The following is an 18,305-nucleotide window of genomic DNA, read 5'->3' as shown; positions in this document are numbered from 1 at the left end:
CTGGCCCTGAAAACAAGAACAAATACAACTGAATACCTAACTCAGACAGCAGGATGACTTTCCTTTTCGGTCTCTCTCTCACCCTTTTATTCCTTTTGGTAAGGCAACTTTCTATGCCAAGAGTCTACAAAAAGTTGGCCAACTTCACAGTATTAAATTTCATAACTTGTGTAAATCAGAGAAAAATATAGCCAAGATAAAAGAACAGACAAATCAACATTTGTACTAAGTCTGACATTGGTAATGTCTTTATAAAGAATTCATACATACTGATTTTAAAAACTAATAATGGAGGTACGTGGGTGGCTCATTTGGTTAAGTGTCCAACTTTGGCTCAGGTCATGATCTCACAGTGTGTGGATTCAAGCCCCGTGTCAGGCTCTGTGCTGACAGCTCAGAGCTGGAGTCTGGAGCCTGCTTTAGATGCTGTGTCTCCCTCTATCTCTGCCCCTCCTCTGCTCATGCTGTCTGTGTCTCTCAAAAATAAATTAAAATTTTTAAAATTTGTTTAAAAGTAAATAAAAATAATAATGAAGATACTATTAAGAGGCATACATATCAGAAAGAAAAGGAGAAACTATGTTAACAAGCAAATAAATAGGTAATTTGCAAAAGATGAGCCAGAAACAAACATGGGAAATTAAGAAAACTACTAATCAAAGAAAAATAAATGACAACAGCAATTGCTGTTTATGTAACATTTATTGTTTATGAAATTAGCTACATGTATACAATGACAGCATTTGTAAAAGTTGTATCCATTGGGGGCACCTGGGTGGCTCAGTTAGTTAAACATCTGAGTTCGGCTCAGGTCACGATCTCATGGTTTGTGGGTTCAAGCCCTACGTCAGGCTCTGTGTTGACAACTAGCTCAGAGCCTGGAGTCTGTCTTTGGATTCTATGTCTCCCTCTCTCTCTCACCCTCCCCTGCTCATGCTGTCTTTATCTCTGTCTCAAAAATAAATAAAACATTAAAAAAAAAAAGTTGTATCCATTGATATAGCTGATAGCACTAAATTAAGATAACCTTTTCAAATTTGTTTTTAATATTTTTTTTTATCTTTGATAGAGAAAGAGACAGCATGAGTGGGGGAGGGGCAGAGCTAGAGAGGGACACAGAATCCAAAGCAGGCTCCAGGCTCTGAGCTGTCAGCAAGAGCCCAACAAAGGGCTTGACCTCAGAAGCCGCAAGATCATGACCTGAGCCAAAATTGGACACTCAACCAAATGAGCCACCCAGGTGCCTCTAGGATAATAACCTCTTCAAATACAATTTGGTAATATGAATCAAGAGTCTAAAAAATTGTCATGCCTTTGAACTACAACTTCATTACTAGAAATCTATGATAAAAAATATATTTCCAGATGGGACATGCATATATGGAGGAATAACAGGCAAAAATATCAAGTCAGAGAGATATTAGTATAGAGATGGTTACATAAAATGAACACACCCAATCAATGGAATGGTACACACTAGTTTTTATAATGTTTTTGAACACTGGTAACAAAGAAGAAACCCTAATAGTGTACAAAATGAAAAATAGTGTGCATATATTTTAAACCTTTGATTACAGGAATTTTTTAATTGAAATATAGTTGACAGTGTTACATTAGTTTCAGATATACAGCATAGAGATTAAATATCTCTGTACATCATGCTATGTTCACCCCAAGTATAGCTACCATCTGTTATCATACAGCACTATTATAATGCTGTTTACTATATTCCCTATGCTGTGTCTTTTATTCCCATAATTTATTCATTTATAACTGGATATCTTTATCTCCCTCTCCCCTACACTACTTTTTGCTCATCCTCCCACACACCTCTCCTCTGGCAACCATCAGTTTTTTCCACATATTTATGGATCTGTTTCTTTTTTGTTTTGGAGTCCACATATAAGTGAAATCAGATGGTATTTGCCTCTGTCTGACTTATTTCACTTAGCATAATACCCTCTGGGTCTATCCATATTGTCACAAATGGCAAGATTTTATTCTTTTTTATGGCTGAGTAATATGACATTGTGTATAGATAGCAGATCTCTATCCATTCATCTTTGGATGGACACTTAGTTGCTGACACGTGTTGGCTGTTGTAAAAAGTGTTGCAATGAACATAGGGGTATGTATATCTTTTCAAATTAGTATTTTTGTTTTCTTTAGGTAGATACCCAGATTATATGGCATTCCTGTTTTTAATTTTTTTGAGGAACCACTACACCGTTTTCCACAGTGGCTGACCCAATGTACGTTCCCACCAACAGAGCACTTTTTTTAAGTGCGTACTTTTAAGCAATTCACCAAATCGATAAAGGTTGTTAAGTAGTGGAATTATGGATGACAATTTGTCTTTATTTTTAATTTTTCAATTTTTTGAATAATTATTCATAATGTATAAGAAAAAAGAGAGACAAGAAAGCCAAGGAGAGGCCAACTCACAGTATTTTCTAGACATGGGGAAATCCTGGACAAGGATCTGGTGAACTCTGCTCATATTCTCAGAACTCAATAGGGCGGACTGATCCTTCCTCCCCTAAGTGGCTCTGGGGCCGCTGTGAATGCACTAGAGCTAGGACCTGTGGGGGTGTAATATAATGGGGGGGGGGAATAGAGCCAAGAGGTAAGAATAAGGGTCCACAATGGAATCATAGCTCCACGGCATCAAAGTGAAAAGATTGGCAGGAGGAAGAACCGGAGAAAGAAAAGACTGAGTGTAAGCAGGGAGGCCAAGTACTTGGGAAGAGGAGCAGGAGATCCAGAATTACATCTGAAGAACAGAAAGACAGTGCTTTAAGGCGTGTGCTTGGGAAAAGTGGAAAATGTGCAGGCGTAGACGAAAGTAATTTCCCAAATGCCAGTGTTGCTCCATTAAAAAGTTTTCACACATTTTTCATGAAAAGAGAATCAAGAACAAGAAGATATTGTTATCTGTGCTTAGATTTCCAACTGTCCATACTTGGGGAGTGTTTATCCTCTCTTCTTACAGGGTGTTAGAGCATTCTCTGTTTTGGTACAGTTAATGATAATATATGAGAGAGTTATTCCCAATCTCTTTACTTGCACAGTTAAAAGGTAACAACCTTACTACTCTCTCCCTTTCCTCTCTTTCTCTCTCATTCTTTCTTTCTCTCTCGTTCTTTCTCTCTCTCTCTCTTTCTTTCTCTCTCTCTCTCTCTTTCTCTTTCTCTCTCTTTCTCTCTCTCTTTCTCTTTCTCTCTTTCTTTCTTTCCTTCTTTCTCTTTCTTTCTCTTTCTCTCTTTCTTTCTCTTTCTCTCTTTCTTTCCTTTTCTTTTTCTTTCTCTTTCTCTTTCTTTCTCTCTCTCTCGTTCTCTCGTTGTCTCGTTCTCTCTCGTTCTCGTTCTCTCTCGTTCTCATTCTCTCTCGTTCTCATTCTCTCTCGTTCTCATTCTCTCTCGTTCTCATTCTCTCTCGTTCTCATTCTCTCTCGTTCTCATTCTCTCTCTCTCTTTCTCTCTCTTTCTCTCTCTCTCTCTTTCTCTCTCTCTCTTTCTCTCTCTCTCTTTCTCTCTCTCTCTTTCTCTCTCTCTCTTTCTCTCTCTCTCTTTCTCTCTCTCTCTCTCTCTTTCTCTCTTTCTCTCTTTCTTTCTCTTTCTTCCACCCTTGTCCTGTTTCATGAAACCTCAAAGTCTAGGAAACAGGGGGAAAGAAGTGGCAGTAGAAGCCCCACCTCTGGATGACACTTGGTGGGGTGGGGGACTGGGGCCCAGGGCCATCCACACTCTTGAGGAAAGAAGATGGGACAAATACAGAAACAGTCAAACCATCTCACAAGAATGAGTGGATTAGTTATCACCTTGGCCTCAATATTTAGTAGGATGTTGTTTCTTAGTAGTAATTTTTTGTAATTTAGTTTCAACCTGTTGTACGCCTTCCTCTCTACCTCCACCACGCTTAACTGTGATTTTACAAGCTATTTAGGCTAGAGGCCTGGGGTTCATTTCGAACTTTGAGCCTTGAGTGTTTGATTACTGCAGAGTTCAAGTTGGTATGCTTGAGCAAGCTGATAAGTAGGTGATGGCTCCAGAAACTCTTTCTTTTCTCCCCCATTCCTATTACTCACTTTTAAAGAATATTCCTACATCCTTTAAGCTGGTAGAAGGCTATATGTTATTCAGGGGCGCCTGGGTGGCGTCGTCAGTGATCTTGGCTCAGTTCATGATCTCGTGGTTCTTGAGATCAAGCCCCACTTGGGGCTCTCTACAGACAGTGGCGAGTCTGCCTGGGATTCTCTCTCTCTCCCTCTCTCTCTCTCCCCCTCTCTCTGCCCCTCCCTCCCTCTTTGAGCCTGTCTTCCTCAAGATAAATAAATGTATTTTTTAAAAAAGGCTATATGTTATTCCAACAATTCAAGTTAGATACAAAAAATATTAGCAACAGTGGTAAAAGGAACTGATGGGTTGAAGGATGGGGGGAGATGGGTGGAAACAGGAAAAGTACATTACTTGAGCGCTGAAATACTCCTTGACCCCCTACTTGACTCTTAGCAATGCCTGTCTACTACTTCAGCCAAGACATTCACTCACTGCTTGTCACCCATTAGTGACACAGAGCAGAGATAGTCACTGTCAACTGTACTTAAGCAGTGGCCTGAAGTGGTTTACTCTCTTATCTGGCCCTTTATCAGGGGCTGAAAACATTAACAGAATAAGGGCCTGTCCTTTCCCCTGGTAGTTTTATCATCAAGACTAGATTTAATTTGGGAGGATTAAAAATTGTTTATTTTTAATTTTTTAATGTTTATTTTTGAGAGAGAGAGAGAGAAGGGGGGAGGGGCAGAGAGAGAGACACACACAGAATCAGAAGCAGACTCCAGTCTCCAAGCTGTCAGCACAGAACCCGATGCAGGGCTTTAACTCACAAACTGCAAGATCATGACCTGAGCCAAAGTCAGACACTTAATCAACTGAGCTACCCAGGTGCCCCTGAAAAATGTTTATTTAGGACCTACTTGGAACACAAATTTATAGGCCTACCAAGAAATATAATCATCCCCCCTGTTCTAGGAATTTCTTCTTAACTGAGAAAAATGAAGATATGTATATTAACTAGTGAATAACATCATAAGAAATGCCATTATGGACATGAATAAGTGATTAATCACCAAATTAGTTGCACAGCCCATAAATGCCAACCATATATGCTATATATCCTATTCCACACATAGGTTCAAACACCGTGCTTGCCATGCCGTTAGGCTGATTTTCTTGAAAACACTGGCAGCAAGTTTGTCTGAAGCTGATGATCCTGAAGCCCTGTTTTGGGTTTCCTTATTTTTAGAAAAGGACAATTAGGTAAATGTCATGAATCTACGACATACTTGACTATGATATGAGGATGTAATATTCCGAGTGTGGTCTTTGGGGACATAGAAGCTAACAAGACAATGTTTCCACCTTGGAGGTAGTTCTGGACTAATGGGAAGGAAGAGAAATAGACCTGTATTTAAATACAGGGTGATTCTGCTATTGGGCGAACTATCTACCAACACTCCTCTTGACCCAAAAATTGCCCTTCTAAACAGTATTCCAAAAAAATATCCCTAACAGAAATGTGCACAATCATTTACACATAATCATTTCAACATTGATTATAATAATGAAAATTTTAAATATTCTGAATGGCTAATAGTAGGCAATAGAATAAAATTTCCATACATTCTAACTCTCAATAGCTTTTAAAGGGTTTAATGTCTATGTCTACTTATTGACATGAAAAGATATTTACAACACTGTTAACTAAAAATTTATATGATGTAAAATAGCATGTGTAGTATAAAGTCATTATCAAATAATTATATGCATATATGTACACACACACACACTTAGATATTCTAGAATATATGCCAAAAGTTTAGTTTTGATTAGATCATCCAAGGGATTATACATTTGGGGTTTTTTTCTCTTTTTGCTTTTGTGTATTTTCAAATTTTCTATGATTTATTTATTTACGTAAATAAAGAAGTAGCCAAACAGATGAATAATTAATAATGCATGTTAAGGAGTATAAAATAATCATAAGGAAGATCCAATGGTAATGCTAAGGGATTTAACATAGACAGGGGTGTGGGGGGGGGTAGGTAATGGGGTGAAGTAGGAGGAAAAGGCATCACAGAAGTGGTAGCCCTTGGTCAAAGACTGGAGGAACAACCAAGAATGAACAACAGGGAAAAGACATTCCAGGCAGACAGACCTGCACAAGCAGAGGCCCAGGAGTCAGTAGTGTTTAGGGGCTGGTAAATGGGCTCTGATGGCAGGAGTATTAGGGGGTAGACAGACACATTAGTAAAGAGGTAGGCAGGTGATGAAGGGCACAGTTTGCCATGCCAGAGAGTTCAGACTTTTCCTAGTGGTGATAAGAAGCCTCTACAGGATTTTAAATAGGGGGAAGGCTAGCTCAAACTTACATTTTAGAAAGATTGCTGTAAGTACACACAGTGGTAAGGAGGATGGACTAGAAGGAATAGCCAGGGGCTCCTATGGCTTTGCACTAAGGGCAATCTGACTAAAGGCAGAGATGTAGAGAAAGAGGAAAGACAAATATAAGAGACCTATTTGCAGTAGAAATAATAGTCTGCATCTGGGAGAGAAGTGGTTGGCCTATGGAGTGGGGGAAGATGTTCCAGAGGATGGGAATGGCATCCAGAGGACATAAAAGGGATTTTTCTTGAAGGAGAGGAAGGCTCTGGGCTCCTGGTGCTGAATATGAACCAGCGTCTTGAGGGATATAGTGGGACTTTAAAGAGTTCACTCCTTGTGGCCATATTTCATCCCTGTGGTAGGAGAAGAATTATTTGCTGAGAGTAAGGACAGTGAGCTGGTATACAAGGCCTGAGGATAGTTGTGAAGTTTGGGCCAGATTTGTTAGGGTTGGTGATGTTGAAACATACTTAAGTATTCGTGGGCAGTGTGGAGGCCGCTATGATGTGACTGGAGATCACAAGTTTGGGAGGACATCAGTTGGTACAGTTTTATGACTTTCTCCAGGACCAGCCTAGGGCTGGCCCCCAAGACAGTAGGTGAAAGCTGCCCTTGTCCTGGTTCATTGTACTTGAGGACTAGCAGGGCATGAAGGACCAAGGTACAAAGACACACATGAAGTAATAGGCCTTTCTTTGGGCTATTAGGCTGTGTCAGGCATGGAGGGAAGTCAAAATTTGTGGGTTTCTGATAGACTTGGAAGGTGACTAGAGGTTTGGAAAGCCAGGGAGGGGATGTGGAGAGAGTGAGAGCTGGGACCAGGAAGGTGGCCCAAGAATTTGGTACTGATGATTATCACTTGAGCAGTTTAGAGGATGCAGGGGAAGTCGGTGGTTCAAGTCAAGGGGACATGAAAGTCATAAATCAAAACACAGGGCTGTATATAACCATACATTTGCTATAATATAGAGAGCTGCATTGGCCCTTGATGCAACCTTCTTTGCAACACAGACACAGACACACACACACACACACACACACACACACACACACAATTTTATTGTTAGCTGTTACATTATTTGTAGACTAAAATATATGTAATTTCTATGGCTCACTCACCCTCACTGCAAAGATGGCAACTTGTCATTATTTTGTACCTTTTCTATTGCTTGTCTTCATACTCAAGCACGGTTTCACTGACCAGTCATCACTTCAAATATAACCCCCTCCCCCAAAATGTTGGCATCCTATTAAAAACAGCAATGAGAAGATGAAAATGTTTGTTGCCTTAAAAAAAAAGTCCAAAGAAGCTTAGTTCCATGGCTTTGGGAAACCCATCAAATGTAATGATCCAAGGAACAGCTGGTGAACCAGACACAAGGATTAAAAGCAGGTTATGGTGCTGGTCAGGTGTGAATAAATCCTAAGTAGCAGAGGTGGTCACTAAAGCCCGAAAGGTTGGATTTTACATTAAGCCCTTTTCATATTTTCTACCATGAGCAGTGTCCAGGTCATTTGTGTCACATTTGGAATTACTAGCATAAACACCCAGATAACACCTTTTTTCCCCATGTAACCACTGGCTATAAATTGTAGTGTTAATTAGACAAGACAGCACTGGAAAGAATTAAAGACTCCTATTTTCCTTATCAATTACAACCAGGCTGATCTCCCTGAAGCTGTTCAGAAGACAGACTGTGAAAAGGAAGCACTATTGTTATTCTGACCTATGGGTTTTCCAGGCCTCCGTGACTCATTATCCATTCATCCAACCATTATCATGCACCTATTATATGTTCATAAATACCCTTTCAGAGTTCCTTTTTTTTTTTTTTTAATTTTAAAATGAGAGCTCACTAACCCTCAGGGCTTCAATGATATTGTGAGAAAGGACAAATCTCAAACCCCAAGTAATTGAAATTGTTATCAAGTTACTAAAGGGTTTGTGGCTGACATGTGGCAGCTTTCTGGTAAGGAGACCAGGCAAGTGGGGCTGGCGTGGCTCTAGACCCACCTACCAGGTCAGACCTGTGCTGGGGCTGTTGGTCAATAGGAGGGGCTAAGAGCTGAGCACAATCTGGACAAAGAAAAGCACGAGGCCCAAATCTTACAGGCATCTCCAATCATGGCTTAGGGGTGACGTATCTGTGCAGCAAGCTCAGGGTCAGAAAAGCGGTCCCCACAGGAGGGCACAGGAACTTAAAGGGGAAACCAGGGGGCATTGGATTCTCAGGCATATGGCAGGCAGTTCCACTGATGTCTATGAAGTCTTCTCAAGGAGAGCCAAATGCCAGCCTTTAGACTAAGGTCAAGGGCCACAAATGCCCAGCAGACTCCCACCCAGGAATCAGGGTGGGGAGCAGAGGAAGCTTAATTCTGTCAACTGACATTTGCATGAAGGCTTGGGCTTAAACAAAGACTCGGGAGTCCTTTAATAGAATAGAATAGGTAGGAGGAGAAGCGATTTTGTATCAGAGAACAATTCAGAAGTCCATAGCCATCTCTGGGATACCACATCTCAGATGAAAGATGAGCTGGTATATTGAGTCTCATGCAGAATTATGGACAACCTCATACCTGGCCAGCTTAATTGGTAAAGTCTAATGTCTGGAGGTGAAAGGTGGAGCAGATGAAAATTTTAATAACTATTTTCTACTTCCAATATTATTACCTGTACAACTGAAGAGGACATATGTTTTACCTGAGATGGGAGGGGGGCACGGGAAATGTGTTGTGTTGGTGGCTTTATCAACAGGTAGGTGGAGAAGGCAAAAAGAAGAAATATTGAGTTGGGTAGCTGGGAACAACGGTCAGCTGCCCAATGATACTCATAGGGACTTGGGTTCTTTCTAGATTTCTATTACATCACCCTTAGTACATTTGGTTTCTTCTTCCTGAGTGTTGCCTCATGAGCACAAGATGACTGCTGCAGTTTCAGACATCACAAACACAGATGGTAAAAAAGAAGGTAAAAGGGGCACTAACATCTCTCCTCTTCTATTACAAGAAAAAGCTTTCCTGATACTTTAGGATGTACTATAGACACCAATACAGCTCACTGGCCGGAGCTGAATTGCATAGCTCCCCCTAGCTAGAATGTAGGCTAGAAAAGTAAACCTTTTTACCTGGGGCTGGACATATTGCTGCCTTGAATAAAATTGGATTTCTGACAGCAAGCAAAAAGGGGCAATGGTTGGTGGAGAGGCTGAAGTGTCTGCTAGTGTCTAGAGTGCTGTACTTCTGTGTGACAGAGGACAATAGAATGAGCATATGAATTACAGAAGGCTTGAAGCACAGGAGCGGTAGGAATGGACGAGAATTGCCTGTGGAGGGCAGGGTGCAGGGTGGGATTTGGGCTAAATGTTTAAGGAAATTCAGCCAAGGCTGCTCTTTGAAAAAACAACAACAACAAACCCAACAGTACAACCCCATATTAGAACAACACAAACAATTTCAGGATATTTTCATTATTAAAAACATTAGCCAAAAAGCAGTTAATTTTCCTCAGTGGCTGCTAGAATATGAACTAACATAACGTGCTTGCTGTAACACGGACACTCTTCATCCCTCTCATCTTTAGGAAGAAACAAAAGCACGGAAAAGTCATTTACTCAAAGTCACAGAGCCAGTAAGTAGCTAAGCTGAGTTACCAACTCAGATAGTCCCCACACTCTTTCCTCTCCTGTGTGGTGTAACTGCCTTCTTTCTCTGTAAGGAGAAAACAGGAAGAGATTCCTTGTTAAGTAGGGCATCCTGCTTTGAACTGCATTGTAGCCAAGACTGAGGTAATCACGGGAAAGCTGATAGATGTTCACGCATCAGCTGTCCCGTTTTGGTGGACATTGCTTCACCCCTAGTATCCATTTTCTTGTTCCTTTATTACTAGAACTCATTTCTTTTAGTTGTGCTCAGAGCAAAGACATTTCCCAGCCTCCCTTCTAGCTAGGAGCGGCTAGACGACTGAAGTCAGGCCAATGGGACTGGATCCTAAGTGATGTATGCAAATTCTGGGGCAACTCTAACATAAAGACAAGCTGCTTGCCCTGGACCACAGCCTTTCCCCTTTACTGCCAGTTGCAAATGGGAAGTGCTGTAGCAGGGGGTTTGGGTTTAATGGAATCCACACATTCAGAACAAAGATTACAGGTCATGGATCAAAGCCATTTACTCATCCTAGAACAGGTGGATTATAATGTGGGAAGAAAACATAAAACTGCTATCAAATTTCATCCATGGTACTTAAGCAACTTAAACCAGCCAGCACATGTGGAATTTAGATTAGAGACTGATGCAAGTAAAATTCAACCCTGTTTGCCAGGGGCTTCTTGTTGGATATTTGTACTGCAGTAAGCAGCCTTGAGTGGAATGGAATAAATCAAAGCAGACACTTTGCATATTTTTACATATACAGGAAAGATTATTTTCAATGAGTCTTCTTTGTGTGTGTGTGTGTGTGTGTGTGTGTGTGTGCATGTGTTGAGAATACTTTAGGAATATACGATGCCTTAAAAATAGTTCTGAAGATCATACTTTCCAAAAAAATCTAGGCTGATATAATTCATACCTCAAACCATCTAGACCAAACATACAGTTAAATGTGACAGCAAATCAGATATTTATATGTGAATTTGACTTGATATTGAATCTCTGTCACCTAGCCCAGAGGATTTTCTCTGAAACATTCTTTTAAAAACGACATGGAAATTTAACAAATAGTCTATGGAGTAGAGTTTTGTCTTTTGAGAGGAATAGTAACCCAGAATCTAATCCCTGTTCTCCACGATGGGAAACCTCCACTGTGGGCAGTCCTAGTGGGAGGCAGTACTCAGTCTCCCACAGTAGGAGACAAGAGCCCTGGAGTCTTTCTGGGTGCTCCCTCACAGCCAGAGGACTCCAGCTGTATACATCACCTCAGGATCATGAGTCTCGGTCTAGTGATGCAAAGACAAAGGACCAATTTGAATTTATTTCAGGACTCCCCCAAAGTGGTCCAATCTACCCATCATATGCCAGCCCCCTACCCATTCTCTGTGCCTTCTCTAACTTCCAAATACTGATCAACAGCTGTTCTAGGACTTTAACCTCTTTTTGACTCCCTTGTCTTAACTAAAATCGGACACCTCTGAGGACCCCTCCCCTGCAAGCCGGCCCCTTTCAACTAGATGGTGTTTTCTCTTATACTCCGTGTGCCTCGGGACCAGAGGTTGGCTTCAGTGTTCTCCTCAGTCCCTCACAAGGTAGTCCAGTAAGAGTACAACCTCAACATTTTATAAAGCTTCCTCCAAGGTCACAAATGATTTCCTTCTTGCCAAACCTGTGGATATTTCTCGGTCTTCACTTTACTCAATCTCTCCAAGCACTCAAAGCACAATTGACCACGATAGCAAAAGAACAGGCAACAAAATTAAAAATAGGTAAGTTGATCTTTACCAAAATTGAACACTACTGTGCTTCCAAAGGCACCACTACTGAGAAGGTGGAAAGACATAGAATGAGAGAAAATATTTACAAATCATCTGGTAAGAGACTTAGAACAAATAAAGAACTCCTACAATTCAATAATAACAGACCAATAGCCCAATTAAAAACTTGTACAGGATTTCAATAGACAGTTCTCCAAAGAAAATATAAAAATTTTTCATGTAAGCACATGAAAAGATATCAACATCATTAGTTTTCAGAGAAATGCAGATCAAAACCACAATAGGATACCACTTGACAAGACCTAGGATAACCATAATCAAACGAGATGGATAATACCAAACACTGGGGAAGATGTGGGGAAAATGGAGCCCTAACTCATTGTTGCTAGTGCGAATATAAAATGGTGAAGCCAACTTGGAAACAGTCTGACAGCTAATCAAACAGTTAAATACTGTTACGTTATGACCCATCAGTTCCACTCTCCAGTATATATCCAAGGGCACTGAAAACATACATCCACACAAAAACTTACACATCAATGTTTACGGCAGCATTATTCAGAATATCCAAAAGACAAAGCAACCCAGATGTTCATCAGCTAATTAACAGAAACAAAACATGGTATATCTATGTGATCAAATACGATTTAGCAATAAACAGGAATAAAGTAATGATAATACTATAGCAAGATGAATGTTGAAAACATAAATGAAAGAATCCAGTTGCAAAGGACCACGTATAGAATTCCATTTATATGGAATATCAAGAATATGTAAATTCATAGAAATAAAATGTAGATCAGTAGTTGCCAGAGGCTGGGAGAAGAGAAAATAAGGAGTGACTGATAGTGGACATGGGGTTTCTATTTTGGGAGGATAAAACTAGTCTGGAATTAGTAGTAATGGATGTTCAAGCCTCTGAATTACATGCTTTAAAAGGACAAACTTTATGATATGTGAATTATATCTTGATAAAGCTATTATCCTTTTTAAAGCCATGGGTGACCACTCTTGAAGCACTCTGGCACCCAGAATATAACACTCTCCCTGTTTGCTCTCACTCTGGCTGCTCTTTCTCAGTCAGTCTCCTTTGCAGATCCCACATCCCCTGTCAGGCCTCTAGAATGAGTTTCCAAGTTCATCCTAAGCCTCCCTCCCTTTTTTTCCCCACTCTCCTTAAATAACCTCACTCCATTCCCATGGTTTTATGAAGCAGTTTTATACTAACCCCTACATTTCTTCTCTGAGTTAAATATTGCTCTATCAAATATACTACTTGTTCTCACTGGTTGAATATTTATTAAATATCTCAGGTTTAGCTTGTCCAAACCCTTAAGGCACACTATTTGTACAACCTACATGTATGTATATATACAAACTATTCTTGAAGCAAAACTATAGCTTAGGGGAATTTCTAGGAGTTAGAGTAGGTGATCACAGGGGAAGGAAAACAGAGGGATACTCTGTTGGAATAGACAAGATGTGGACAAATTCAAAGTCAATTTCTGCTCTTAAACTCCTGGACGGAATGCATGAGTGTTTGAATTGTATCTGATAGGACCATACGCATTGAGAGAAGAAATAACCCAGATAAGGTGTAGCCATTGGTATAGGTCTCCTGTAATAGAGTGCATGATAAAGCCACAATCTCTCTTACCCAAGGGAAGAGCCAGAGAAATGTGAAGTCTTAAGGCAAAAATTCAGCCTGGACCAAGTCCAGTATTTGTTTACAAGCAAGCCTTTGTGACATAACTGTTTGTTGTAACTCTGGTGTCTGGGAGCAGACTCTGGGAAAGAGACCTGGGTGCAGGGTTTTTATTGGGGGACACAGGAATAACACTGTGATGGGGAGGGGAGCAAGGCGACGGAGAAGGAGAAGGAGAAGTGGGATGCCCTGCCAAAGAGCCTCTGCTGACCCCACAGGGAGCTCTGGGTGAGCTCTTGTAATGAAAAGTGAGGCGATTCCTGGGCAGCAGGGAGAAGAGCACACCGGTGAGCCATCCCCCACCCCCACTCCACCCCGGCCCACCTCCCATCCCCGCTGCTGGAGAAATGAACACCTCAGTCCTGAAAAGGACTAGAGTCAGGCGTGGCAGCTCTCCCGCTCTATGTCCATTTGTGCCTCTGTCATGATGACATCATGTCACCGCAGCTGCCACCAGCCATCACAGCCAACTAAGCACTTCAAGCCTGAGAATTCTTTAATGTGAAGCTATTTATTAACTACACAAACGAGAAAGGGGCCTAATTGACTCCCTTTGGTTTGGAGGAAGAACGGCATTGTTTCCATCCCCACCAACCGGCTTTGGAAAATTGTTTTCTGGATGAGGCTATAAGTAGTTTGAGAGACACTCAATCACTAGTGATGCTGATGGATAGACTGGAAGTTCTGTGCTGGGTGGACTGAAGGGGGCTGCACTACACAGGATCAATACTTCATATCCGATGAGTGAGATGTTCCACCGAAGAAGAGAAATGACAACAGATGGTGAGGTCAGCTTGTTAGCTGTATTTATCTAATTAAAAGCTTCAGACATATTGTCAGGTAAAAATCAGCTGTCAAAACGTCCACCTGGTCATAATTGATCATCATTAATAAGTCTGTTCTAGCCCCTGCTGCCAAAATCTTACAATCACATAATCTCAATTAATTAAGAAAACAACTCAAATAACTGAGCTTGGCATTGCTTTCCCAAACTGGAATAAAATCATGACTGACAGCAAGGAGGGAAACAGACCATGTTTGTCACATGAATCTGTCTCCACTCTAGAGCCAAGTACCATTACAAATCAGGGAGCTACAGTCGGCATTCTCCCTCAGATCGAATCTGATTAGGGCATGGGCACGGTGGGTGCAGCAAAATATTGATAAAAACAAACGAGTATGGGATTCCTCTTTGGCCTTTGAAACCAAATTTAGTTTGGGGCATGCTCTTGACCTTTAGCTGAGACGTCTTCATCTAAAATATCAATTTACATATATCTGTTGAATGAAATTAGCCTTGACTTGCCAAAGTCAGTTCTCTTTTCCTTTACTTCACAGAGGTCAAGAAGACTGATAATCCCCTTTAATTTGAAAAGAATTGCAGGAGCCAATGGGCTGTATTTCATTAATTTTTTAAACTATCAAATAATTGGTGGAATTTAACGCTTTGCTATAGCTTCTCTACCCCCTTACATGACCCATATGTGCATTTCAAAGCACTGCACTAGTGCAATAGAGTAAAACCAGAACACATGTTATGTATTCATCCTGCCAATACTGTGAGCTATTTATTTTCGTATATAGCACATCCTTTAGTATTTTAAATACATCCTGTTATATTTTAAACATTCTATTAAAATGTGCAGTTTCTCAGGAGTATGCCAATAGAATTGTTCTTAAATGCTACTTAGGCAGTTGAGGCAAATGAGAGAGTCATTAATGCAACCTAGCACAAGAATGCACCTATTGATGGATCTGTATGTAGTCTATCAAAACATCTAGGTGTCAAGAAACTAAAAAGAAGTCAAGAGAAGAGAGACCCCAATAAGTCTAATATGGCTAGAAACATGATCCAGTTTCTGAGATAGGCAAAACTCCCTTTGAAGTCAGAAAGAGTTTTATGTACCTAAGAAGCAAAGGATTTAGTCCCCAAGGAGTATTATATGAAAGAATGTTAGCTTAAATTAGCTCCCAGTAAGTACAGAGGGGATATGCTTATAATTGGCTTTGTCATATAAAATCACACCAACTAAGAGCTTACAGCTCCATAGATTATATTTTCTTGTAAAGAGATTTTCTCAGCCTCTGGGCCTATTTTAACCCCATCGGGATATTTCTGATATTCCCAAGGAAAGTTTCACTAGAAGTGATGGATGATTTTAAGGAAAATATCAAAGTTTATCTAATACTTTCCAAAAAGGACTTCAAAGATATAACATATTCAACAATTCTTCCTGCTGCTTTTATTTTTCTTTTATTTATTTTTTATTTTTATTTTTAGAGAGAACAAGAGGGGGAGAAGGGCAGAGAGAGAGAGAGAGAGAGAGAGACAGAGAGAGAGAGAATCTTAAGCAGACTCCTGCTTAAGTGCAGAGTCTTATATGGGGCTCAATCCTACAACACCAGGATCGTGACCTGAGTGGAAATCAAGAGTCAGATGCTCAATTGCCTGCCACATAGGCGCCCCTGCTGCTTTTAAATTATTATTTTCATCTTTATGTGGGAGCAAATTTGAAATGGTCAAGTGGCCTAGTTCTGTCTTATTTGACCACAATCAATGTTATATCTTGGGAATTAAATACTGAACTCTTGGCCTTTCTATTTTCTTTGCAATTTTTAGTAGTGGGTGTTTCAAAGATAAATACAATAATTATAATAGATCTCTGACATTACTACATTTAGAAATCACTACCTTGACTTACTAATAGTGATCTTGGAAGTTTGTGATATTACAAATTCCAACTTTGCTAAGACACAAATTTGGATTCTGTGAGCTTTAAGTCCCAGGTTGTATGTGGACCTACAATTCACTCCCATGCAAAATTCCTATCTCAGGTCAACTTTTTTACTCTCTGTATTTGTAATTTATGTATATCTAATACCTGTTTATCAATTCCTCTTTTCCAACTACTGTGATAAAACTTTCTATCACTTGGTCATCTTCACAATGACTAGAAGTATCTTCTCTGTTGCTCCTTTTTTCTGAGATTTACCCTCTATCTGTAAAGACATAGCTCTCATTTCTACCACCTGTAACCAACCGATGACCGTCCAGAACAGGCATGGATGGACACTTGATCCAAACCAACCAATCAAGACTCTGCCAGCAATTATAAAAAATCTCTAAGCCTAAACGTAGACCTGTGGGATAGCACTACATGTAGAAAACCTGAGAAAGTTCACCTACAGAGAGAAGTATGAAGCTCATGGACTCAGAAGATAAAAAGAGCGTGTGGCCACCAAGACTGAGAGAGATGAGGACATAGGGAGAAACTGAGGGGCTGCCTGGTGGCTTTCCTGGGATGGAGTCCTTCAGACTTGACTATACTTCTTGCCTTTGGACATTATGGAATAGCTCTTTTGAAACTTAAGATACATTGCACATTTTTCTTATGCTGGTTTGAAGTGGATTTCTATGATTTGCACACACAAGAGCCTGATTCTCCAAGCAGGAGGTTACATGTCCCCAGCTGCAGAGGCCAGAAAGCCAGAGTGGAAGGGCACCATGTCAGTGCTCACACAGAGGTCTCTGAAGAAGGTTTAAAACATTTTCCCCAGGTTGTGATTCACAGATAATATTTATCACACAGCAGAGAATGAGTAGAGTGAGTTCTTGTTGATACTTCAGTGCCTAACAGAATAATTTGTTAATTTAATTGATAAGAATTGTCATCGAGTCAATGAATTTCAGAGCTGGGAGGAACTTTCCTATGACTTCCTCTAGCAGATGGTCACACAGCAGCCACCTGACTTGCCTCACCTCTCATGAGACATTGTATTATCTTGCTGAGGAGCTGTGGGACACTTTGGCAGAGACAAAGGCTTTCTTGATGCAACATTAGCCCTCTGGAGTCACACTCTTTGGCAAACAAGTCTCATCTTGCTCAAGGACAATGTTTCATGTATTTGAATACAGCTTAATCTTCTCTGTACCAGACTATACATTCTTCCAAACATTCTGGGGACCATACCTTCAGGATCCCTTACTATTCTGAGGTAACCAAAGCATTCTCCTCTGCAGTGTGCTCAGAACCTCAGCAAGGTTCCAGTGGGCTCTGTGAGGATCAGAGTATCATCTGCAGTTGAGCACATTTTAAAGGAGATACTATTATTTACAGTGATCTCCAAACATATATGCATCTTAGAGTACTTTAACCATTCTTTTCCTTTTTTATATATATATAGCGATTTTATTTAGTTAAGTGTTTATTTTTATTGTGGCAAAATACATGTAACAGGAGATCTACCTCCTTAGCAAATTTGTAAGTGTACAATACAATATATAAGCCCAATGCTGCACAGCAGACCTCTAGAACTTTTAATCTTGTAGGACTCCAATTCTATACCCATTGAACAGAAAATCCCGATTTCTTCCTCCCCTCATCCCCTTGTAACCATCATTCTACTTTCTGATTCTCTAAATATGACTATTTTAGAAAACTCATATAAGTGGAGTCATGTGGGATATACACACAATGGAATATTATTCCACTATAAAGAATAAGGAAATTCTGCCATATATTATAACATAGGTGATCCTGGAGGACATTACACTAAGTGAAATAAGCCAATTATAGGACATCCAGGGGCAGATTGTTTCACTGGTGAATTCTACCAAACATTTATAGAAGAATTAACTCTAATACTTCTCAAGCTCTTCCTAAAAAATCAAAGAAAGGGAACATTCCTGTGAGGCCTGCATTTCCTTGATACCAAAACCAGATAAGGACACTA

At 40.2% G+C, this 18,305-nt stretch overlaps 1 long non-coding RNA gene across 1 annotated transcript; it reads left to right on the top strand.

Annotated features, from left to right (window-relative positions):
- The first annotated feature begins 14,654 nt into the window (after positions 1-14,654).
- On the top strand, positions 14,655-16,964 carry LOC120248546. The gene is made up of 2 exons (XR_005532601.1): positions 14,655-14,714; positions 16,527-16,964. It is a non-coding gene; the product is annotated as an uncharacterized LOC120248546 (long non-coding RNA).
- The last annotated feature ends 1,341 nt before the right edge of the window (positions 16,965-18,305 follow it).

Source organism: Hyaena hyaena, unplaced genomic scaffold (assembly GCF_003009895.1).
Source record: "Hyaena hyaena isolate Hyena2069 unplaced genomic scaffold, ASM300989v1 scaffold_594, whole genome shotgun sequence".
Classification (NCBI taxonomy): Eukaryota; Metazoa; Chordata; class Mammalia; order Carnivora; family Hyaenidae; genus Hyaena; species Hyaena hyaena.
This window is presented reverse-complemented; position numbering and strand designations above follow the sequence as displayed.